The following is an 8,583-nucleotide window of genomic DNA, read 5'->3' as shown; positions in this document are numbered from 1 at the left end:
CTTTGGCTGGGCTGCCTTGGCCTTGGCATGGCATGCTGCTGGCCTTGGCTTGGCATGGCATGCTGCTGGCTTTGGCTGGGCTGCCTTGGCCTTGCCATGGCATGCTGCTGGCCTTGGCTTGGCATGGCATGCTGCTGGCTTTGGCTGGGCTGCCTTGGCCGTGGCATGCCATGCTGCTGGCCTTGGCCTTGGCATGGCATGCTGCTGGCTTTGGCTGGGCTGCCTTGGCCTTGGCATGGCATGCTGCTGGCCTTGGCTTGGCTTGGCATGGCATGCTGCTGGCTTTGGCTGGCCTGCCTTGGCCGTGGCATGGCATGCTGCTGGCCTTGGCCTTGGCATGGCATGCTGCTGGCTTTGGCTGGCTTGCCTTGGCCGTGGCATGGCATGCTGCTGGCCTTGGCTTGGCATGGCATGCTGCTGGCTTTGGCTGGGCTGCCTTGGCCTTGGCATGGCATGCTGCTGGCCTTGGCTTGGCATGGCATGCTGCTGGCTTTGGCTGGGCTGCCTTGGCCTTGGCATGGCATGCTGCTGGCCTTGGCTTGGCATGGCATGCTGCTGGCTTTGGCTGGCCTGCCTTGGCCGTGGCATGGCATGCTGCTGGCCTTGGCCTTGGCATGGCATGCTGCTGGCTTTGGCTGGCTTGCCTTGGCCGTGGCATGGCGTGCTGCTGGCCTTGGCCTTGGCATGGCATGCTGCTGGCTTTGGCTGGGCTGCCTTGGCCGTGGCATGGCATGCTGCTGGCCTTGGCCTTGGCATGGCATGCTGCTGGCCTTGGCCTTGGCATGGCATGCTGCTGGCTTTGGCTGGGCTGCCTTGGCCTTGGCATGGCATGCTGCTGGCCTTGGCTTGGCATGGCATGCTGCTGGCTTTGGCTGGGCTGCCTTGGCCGTGGCATGGCATGCTACTGGCCTTGGCCTTCGCATGGCATGCTGCTGGCTTTGGCTGGGCTGCCTTGGCCGTGGCATGGCATGCTGCTGGCCTTGGCCTTGGCATGGCATGCTGCTGGCTTTGGCTGGGCTGCCTTGGCCGTGGCATGGCATGCTGCTGGCCTTGGCTTGGCATGGCATGCTGCTGGCTTTGGCTGGGCTGCCTTGGCCTTGGCATGGCATGCTGCTGGCCTTGGCCTTGGCATGGCATGCTGCTGGCTTTGGCTGGGCTGCCTTGGCCTTGGCATGGCATGCTGCTGGCCTTGGCTTGGCATGGCATGCTGCTGGCTTTGGCTGGCCTGCCTTGGCCGTGGCATGGCATGCTGCTGGCCTTGGCGTTGGCATGGCACGCTGCTGGCTTTGGCTGGGCTGCCTTGGCCGTGGCATGGCATGCTGCTGGCCTTGGCCTTGGCATGGCATGCTGCTGGCTTTGGCTGGGCTGCCTTGGCCTTGGCATGGCATGCTGCTGGCCTTGGCTTGGCATGGCATGCTGCTGGCTTTGGCTGGGCTGCCTTGGCCTTGGCATGGCATGCTGCTGGCCTTGGCTTGGCATGGCATGCTGCTGGCTTTGGCTGGGCTGCCTTGGCCGTGGCATGCCATGCTGCTGGCCTTGGCCTTGGGGCTGGGCTGCCTTGGCTGCGGTTGTTATCACTAGACGTGCGTTGCGTGCGAAGGCGTGCAAAGGCGTGCGCGACCATGCGCGCAACACGCGCACCGTGGTCAAAAAGACCACGCGCGCGGTATTCGCACAGGCCACGCTGCCCACGCCGCGGGCATGCCAGGCCAGGCTGCCCTGGCCGGCTGCATGCCAGGCCGCCCAGGCCGTGCGCATGCCAGGCCGTGCTGCCCAGGCCGGCTGCATGCCAGGCCGCCCAGGCCGTGCGCATGCCATGCCGTGCTGCCCACGCTGCGGGCATGCCAGGCCGGCTGCATGCCAGGCCGCCCAGGCCGTGCGCATGCCATGCCGTGCTGCCCAGGCCGGCTGCATGCCAGGCCGCCCAGGCCGTGCGCATGCCATGCCGTGCTGCCCACGCCGCGGGCATGCCAGCCCGGCTGCATGCCAGGCCGCCCAGGCCGTGCGCATGCCATGCCGTGCTGCCCACGCCGCGCGCATGCCAGGCCGCCCAGGCCGTGCGCATGCCATGCCGTGCTGCCCAGGCCGGCTGCATGCCAGGCCGCCCAGGCCGTGCGCATGCCATGCCGTGCTGCCCGCGCCGCGGGCATGCCAGCCCGGCTGCATGCCAGGCCGCCCAGGCCGTGCGCATGCCATGCCGTGCTGCCCACGCCGCGCGCATGCCAGGCCGCCCACGCCCGCGCGCATGCCACGCCATGCTGCTCTAGGCCGCGCCCAGGCCGCGCCCAGGCCGCGCAAGGCCGCGCCCAGGCCGCCCAAGGCCGCGCCCAGGCCGCGCAAGGCCGCGCCCAGGCCGCCCAAGGCCGCGCAAGGCCGCGGTCCAGGCCGCCCAAGGCCGCGGCCGAGCCGCCCAAGGCCGCAGCCCAGGCCGCGGTCGAGCCGCAGTGCATATAACCCAAGGCCGCAGCCCAGGCCGCGCCCAACATGGGGCGTACCTGACACTGCCTGGCCCTGGGCAAGGGAGGTGCCCCCCCCTTATAATAGGCTGTTAAGCCCTTTTCAATCTGGCAGGAGGAAACATCAAGCATGTTCGAGGAGTCATAATGGGGTTTTTTTAAAAAGTAATGGTTTTTTGCCAAAACTTTCAACATGAAAGTTGTAGGAAATAATTTAATACACCATAAAAAAAATTAAAAAAAATATTTTTTTACCGAAAATATTTTATTTTAATTTATTTCGATTTTAATACTTAAAAAATAATAAAAATTAATAAAAATGGTCAAAAAATTATGGAAAAATTCCAATAATTAAAGGATGATTCACTAGTAATTATAGAAATTATTAAATTATTTTTTTCATTTTTTTTATTTTATTTTGATTTTTTTTGCCAAATAAGGGCTTTAAAAATTCGAAAAGCTCAAGAAAAATTGCAAAAAAATAGGGAATGACATTTAGAATTGATTGTAGTGCATTTTTAATTGTGTTGCACGGTTTGGGTAAGATTATAAAAGAATCATGTTCAAAAAGATCGATCAAGGCGGTGGCATGCCATGGCCTTGGCCTTGGCCTTTGCCCGCGGCCTTGGCCTTGGCCTTGGCCATGCCTTGCACAGGGACTTGGCCTTGCCCACTGCCTTGGCCTTGGCCTTGGCCTTTGCCCGCGGCCTTGGCCTTGGCCTTGGCCATGCCTTGCACAGGGACTTGGCCTTGCCCACTGCCTTGGCCTTGGCCTTTGCCCGCGGCCTTGGCCTTGGCCTTGGCCTTGGCCATGCCTTGCACAGGGACTTGGCCTTGCCCACTGCCTTGGCCTTGGCCTTGGCCATGGCATGGCATGCTCGCCGAGGCTGTGGCATGCCTTGCTCTGCTAGCCAAGGCCGCGGCGTGGCATGCTCGCCCAGCCCGTGGCATGCCATGCTCGCCCAGCCCGTGGCACGCCATGTTGGCCCAAGGCATTGGCATGGCATGCCGGCCAAGGCATGCTGGCCAACGCTGCACAAAGCGGTGCCATGGCATGGCATGCTGACCAAGACCGTGCCATGGCATGCTGGGCGAGGCCGTGGCATGGCATGCTGGCCGAGGCCGTGGCTTGCCATGCCGCCACGGCCGTGGCATGCCGGGCAACGGACCGGCATGGCCCAGCCCGTGGCACGCCATGTTGGCCCAAGGCATTGGCATGGCATGCCGGCCAAGGCATGCTGGCCAACGCCGCGGCACGGCGTGCTGGACAAGGCGGTGCCATGGCATGGCATGCTGACCAAGACAGTGCCATGGCATGCTGGCCGAGGCCGTGGCAAGGCATGCTGGCCGAGGCCGTGGCTTGCCATGCCGCCACGGCCGTGGCATGCTGGGCAACGGACCGGCACGGCATGCTGGCCGTAGCGGTGGCACGACATGCTGGCCAAGGCAGTGGCATGGCATGTTGGCCAAGGATAAGGCATGGCACGCCGTGGCAAGGCACGCTGGCCAAGGCAGTCGCAAGCCATGCGGGCCGAGGCCGTGGCATGGCATGTTGGGCAACGACTTGGCAAGGCATGCGGGCCGAGCCCGTGGCATGGCTTCCGGGCAGAGGCCGTGGCATGGCACGCCGGCCGAGCCCGTGGCATGGCATGCGAGCCGAGGCCGTGGCATGGCATGGCATGCGGGCCGAGGCCGTGGCTTGGCATTCCGTCCTTGGCATGCGGGGCAACGCTGTGGCATGGCATGCGGGCCGAGGCCGTGGCAAGGCATGTTGGCCAAGGCCATGGCATGGCCCGCTGGGCAACGCGGTGGCGTGGCATGCTGGGCAACGCCGTGGCAAGGCATGCGGGCCGAGGCCTTGGCATGGCATGCGGGCCGAGGCCGTGGCATGGCATGCGGGCCGAGGCCGTGCCATGGCATGTTGGGCGACGCCGTCGCAAGGCCTGCGGGCCGAGGCCGTGGCATGGCATGTTGGGCGACGCCGTAGCAAGGCATGCGGGCCGAGGCCGTGCCATGTCATGTTGGGTGACGTCGTAGCAAGGCATGCGGGCCGGGGCCGTGGCATGGCATGTTGGGCAACGTCGTAGCAAGGCATGTGGGCCGAGGCCGTGGCACGGCATGCGGGCCGAGGCCGTGGCATGGCATGTTGGGCGACGCCGTCGCAAGGCATGCGGGCCGAGGCCGTGGCATGGCATGTTTGGCAACGCCGTGGCAAGACATGCGGGCCGTGGCATGGCATGGCATGCGGGCCGAGGCCGTGGCATGGCACCTTGGGCAACGTCGTAGCAAGGCATGCGGGCCGAGGCCGTGGCATGGCATGTTGGGCGACGCCGTAGCAAGGCATGCGGTCCGAGGCCGTGGCATGTCATGCGGGCCGAGGCCGTGGCATGGCATGTTTGGCAACGCCGTGGCAAGACATGCGGGCCGTGGCATGGCATGGCATGCGGGCCGAGGCCGTGGCATGGCATGTTGGGCAACGCCGTGGCAAGGCATGCGGGCCGAGGCCGTGGCATGTCATGCGGGCCGAGGCCGTGGCATGGCATGCGGGCCGAGGCCGTGGCATGGCATGCGGGCCGAGGCCTTGGCTCGACATGTTGGCCAAGGCTAAGGCATGGCACGCCGGGCAACGCGGTGGCATGGCATGCCGGGCAACGCGGTGGCAAGGCATGCGGGCCTAGGCCGTGGCATGGCATGTTGGGCAACGCCGTAGCAAGGCATGCGGGCCGAGGCCGTGGCATGGCATGCGGGCCGAGGCCGTGGCATGGCATGTTGGGCGACGCCGTAGCAAGGCATGCGGGCCGAGGCCGTGGCATGTCATGCGGGCCGTGGCCGTGGCATGGCATGCGGGCCGAGGCCGTGTCATGGTATGTTTGGCAACGCCGTGGCAAGACATGCGGGTCGTGGCAAGGCATGGCATGCGGGCCGAGGCCGTGGCTCGACATGTTGGCCAAGGCTAAGGCATGGCACGCCGGGCAACGCGGTGGCATGGCATGCTGGGCAACGCGGTGGCAAAGCATGCGGGCCGAGGCCGTGGCATGGCATGTTGGGCAACGCCGTGGCAAGGCATGCGGGCCGAGGCCGTGGCATGGCATGCGGGCCGTGGCCGTGGCATGGCATGTTGGGCGACGCCGGGGCATGGCATGCGGGCCGAGGCCGTGGCATGGCATGTTTGGCAACGCCGTGGCAAGACATGCGGGCCGTGGCAAGGCATGGCATGCGGGCCGAGGCCGTGGCTCGACATGTTGGCCAAGGCTAAGGCATGGCACGCCGGGCAACGCGGTGGCATGGCATGCTGGGCAACGCGGTGGCAAGGCATGCGGGCCGAGGCCGTGGCATGGCATGTTGGGCAACGCCGTGGCAAGGCATGCGGGCCGAGGCCGTGGCATGGCATGCGGGCCGAGGCCGTGGCATGTCATGCGGGCCGAGGCCGTGGCATGGCATGCGCGCCGAGGCCGTGGCATGGCATGTTGGGCGACGCCGTAGCAAGGCATGCGGGCCGAGGCCGTGGCTCGACATGTTGGCCAAGGCTAAGGCATGGCACGCCGGGCAACGCGGTGGCATGGCATGCTGGGCAACGCGGTGGCAAGGCATGCGGGCCGAGGCCGTGGCATGGCATGTTGGGCAACGCCGTAGCAAGGCATGCGGGCCGAGGCCGTGGCATGGCATGCGGGCCGAGGCCGTGGCATGGCATGCGGGCCGTGGCCGTGGCATGGCATGTTGGGCGACGCCGTGGCATGGCATGCGGGCCGAGGCCGTGGCATGGCTTGTTTGGCATCGCCGTGGCAAGACATGCGGGCCGTGGCATGGCATGGCATGCGGGCCGATGCCGTGGCATGGCATGTTGGGCAACGCCGTGGCAAGGCATGCGTGCCGAGGCCGTGGCATGGCATGCGGGCCGAGGCCGTGGCATGTCATGCGGGCCGAGGCCGTGGCATGGCATGCGGGCCGAGGCCTTGGCATGGCATGCGGGCCGAGGCCGTGGCATGGCATGTTGGGCGACGCCGTAGCAAGGCATGCGGGCCGAGGCCGTGCCTCGACATGTTGGCCAAGGCTAAGGCATGGCACGCCGGGCAACGCGGTGGCATGGCATGCTGGGCAACGCGGTGGCAAGGCATGCGGGCCGAGGCTGTGGCATGTCATATTGGGCAACGCCGTAGCAAGGCATGCGGGCCGAGGCCGTGGCATGGCATGGCCGTGGCATGGCATGTTGGGCGACGCCGTGGCATGGCATGCGGGCCGAGGCCGTGGCATGGCATGTTTGGCAACGCCGTGGCAAGACATGCGGGCCGTGGCATGGCATGGCATGCGGGCCGAGGCCGTGGCATGGCATGTTAGGCAACGCCGTGGCAAGGCATGCGGGCCGAGGCCGTGGCATGGCATGCGGGCCGAGGCCTTGGCATGGCATGCGGGCCGAGGCCGTGGCATGGCATGTTGGGCGACGCCGTAGCAAGGCATGCGGGCCGAGGCCGTGCCTCGACATGTTGGCCAAGGCTAAGGCATGGCACGCCGGGCAACGCGGTGGCATGGCATGCTGGGCAACGCGGTGGCAAGGCATGCGGGCCGAGGCCGTGGCATGGCATGCTGGGCAACGCCGCAGCAAGGCATGCGGGCCGAGGCCGTGGCATGGCATGCGGGCCGTGGCCGTGGCATGGCATGTTGGGCGACGCCGGGGCATGGCATGCGGGCCGAGGCCGTGGCATGGCATGTTTGGCAACGCCGTGGCAAGACATGCGGGCCGTGGCATGGCATGGCATGCGGGCCGAGGCCGTGGCATGGCATGTTGGGCAACGCCGTGGCAAGGCATGCGGGCCGAGGCCGTGGCATGGCATGCGGGCCGAGGCCGTGGCATGGCATGCGGGCCGAGGCCGTGGCATGGCATGCGGGCCGAGGCCGTGGCATGGCATGTTGGGCGACGCCGTAGCAAGGCATGCGGGCCGAGGCCGTGGCATGGCATGCGGGCCGAGGCCGTGGCATGGCATGTTGGACGACGCCGTAGCAAGGCATGCGGGCCGAGGCCGTGGCATGGCATGCGGGCCGAGGCCGTGGCATGGCATGTTGGGCGACGCCGTAGCAAGGCATGCGGGCCGAGGCCGTGGCTCGACATGTTGGCCAAGGCTAAGGCATTGCACGCCGGGCAACGCGGTGGCATGGCATGCTGGGCAACGCGGTGGCAAGGCATGCGGGCCGAGGCCGTGGCATGGCATGTTGGGCAACGCCGTAGCAAGGCATGCGGGCCGAGGCCGTGGCATGGCATGCGGGCCGAGGCCGTGGCATGTCATGCGGGCCGAGGCCGTGGCATGGCATGCGGGCCGAGGCCGTGGCATGGCATGCGGGCCGAGGCCGTGGCATGGCATGCGGGCCGAGGCCGTGGCATGGCATGCGGGCCGAGGCCGTGGCATGTCATGCGGGCCGAGGCCGTGGCATGGCATGCGGGCCGAGGCCGTGGCATGGCATGCGGGCCGAGGCCGTGGAATGGCATGCGGGCCGAGGCCGTGGCATGGCATGTTGGGCAACGCCGTGGCAAGGCATGCGGGCCGAGGCCGTGGCATGGCATGCGGGCCGAGGCCGTGGCATGTCATGCGGGCCGAGGCCGTGCCATGGCATGCGGGCCGAGGCCGAGGCCTTGGCATGGCATGCGGGCCGAGGCCGTGGCATGGCATGTTGGGCGACGCCGTAGCAAGGCATGCGGGCCGAGGCCGTGCCTCGACATGTTGGCCAAGGCTAAGGCATGGCACGCCGGGCAACGCGGTGGCATGGCATGCTGGGCAACGCGGTGGCAAGGCATGCGGGCCGAGGCCGTGGCATGGCATGTTGGGCAACGCCGTAGCAAGGCATGCGGGCCGAGGCCGTGGCATGGCATGCGGGCCGTGGCCGTGGCATGGCATGTTGGGCGACGCCGGGGCATGGCATGCGGGCCGAGGCCGTGGCATGTCATGCCGGCCGAGGCCGTGGCATGGCTTGTTTGGCATCGCCGTGGCAAGACATGCGGGCCGTGGCATGGCATGGCATGCGGGCCGATGCCGTGGCATGGCATGTTGGGCAACGCCGTGGCAAGGCATGCGGGCCGAGGCCGTGGCATGGCATGCGGGCCGAGGCCGTGGCATGGCATGCGGGCCGAGGCCTTGGC

This window comes from Camellia sinensis, chromosome 14 (genome assembly GCF_055761805.1).
Source record: "Camellia sinensis isolate YWXY chromosome 14, ASM5576180v1, whole genome shotgun sequence".
Lineage (NCBI taxonomy): Eukaryota > Viridiplantae > Streptophyta > Magnoliopsida > Ericales > Theaceae > Camellia > Camellia sinensis.
The sequence above is the reverse complement of the archived record's forward strand: the minus strand, read 5'-3'. Positions refer to the sequence as shown.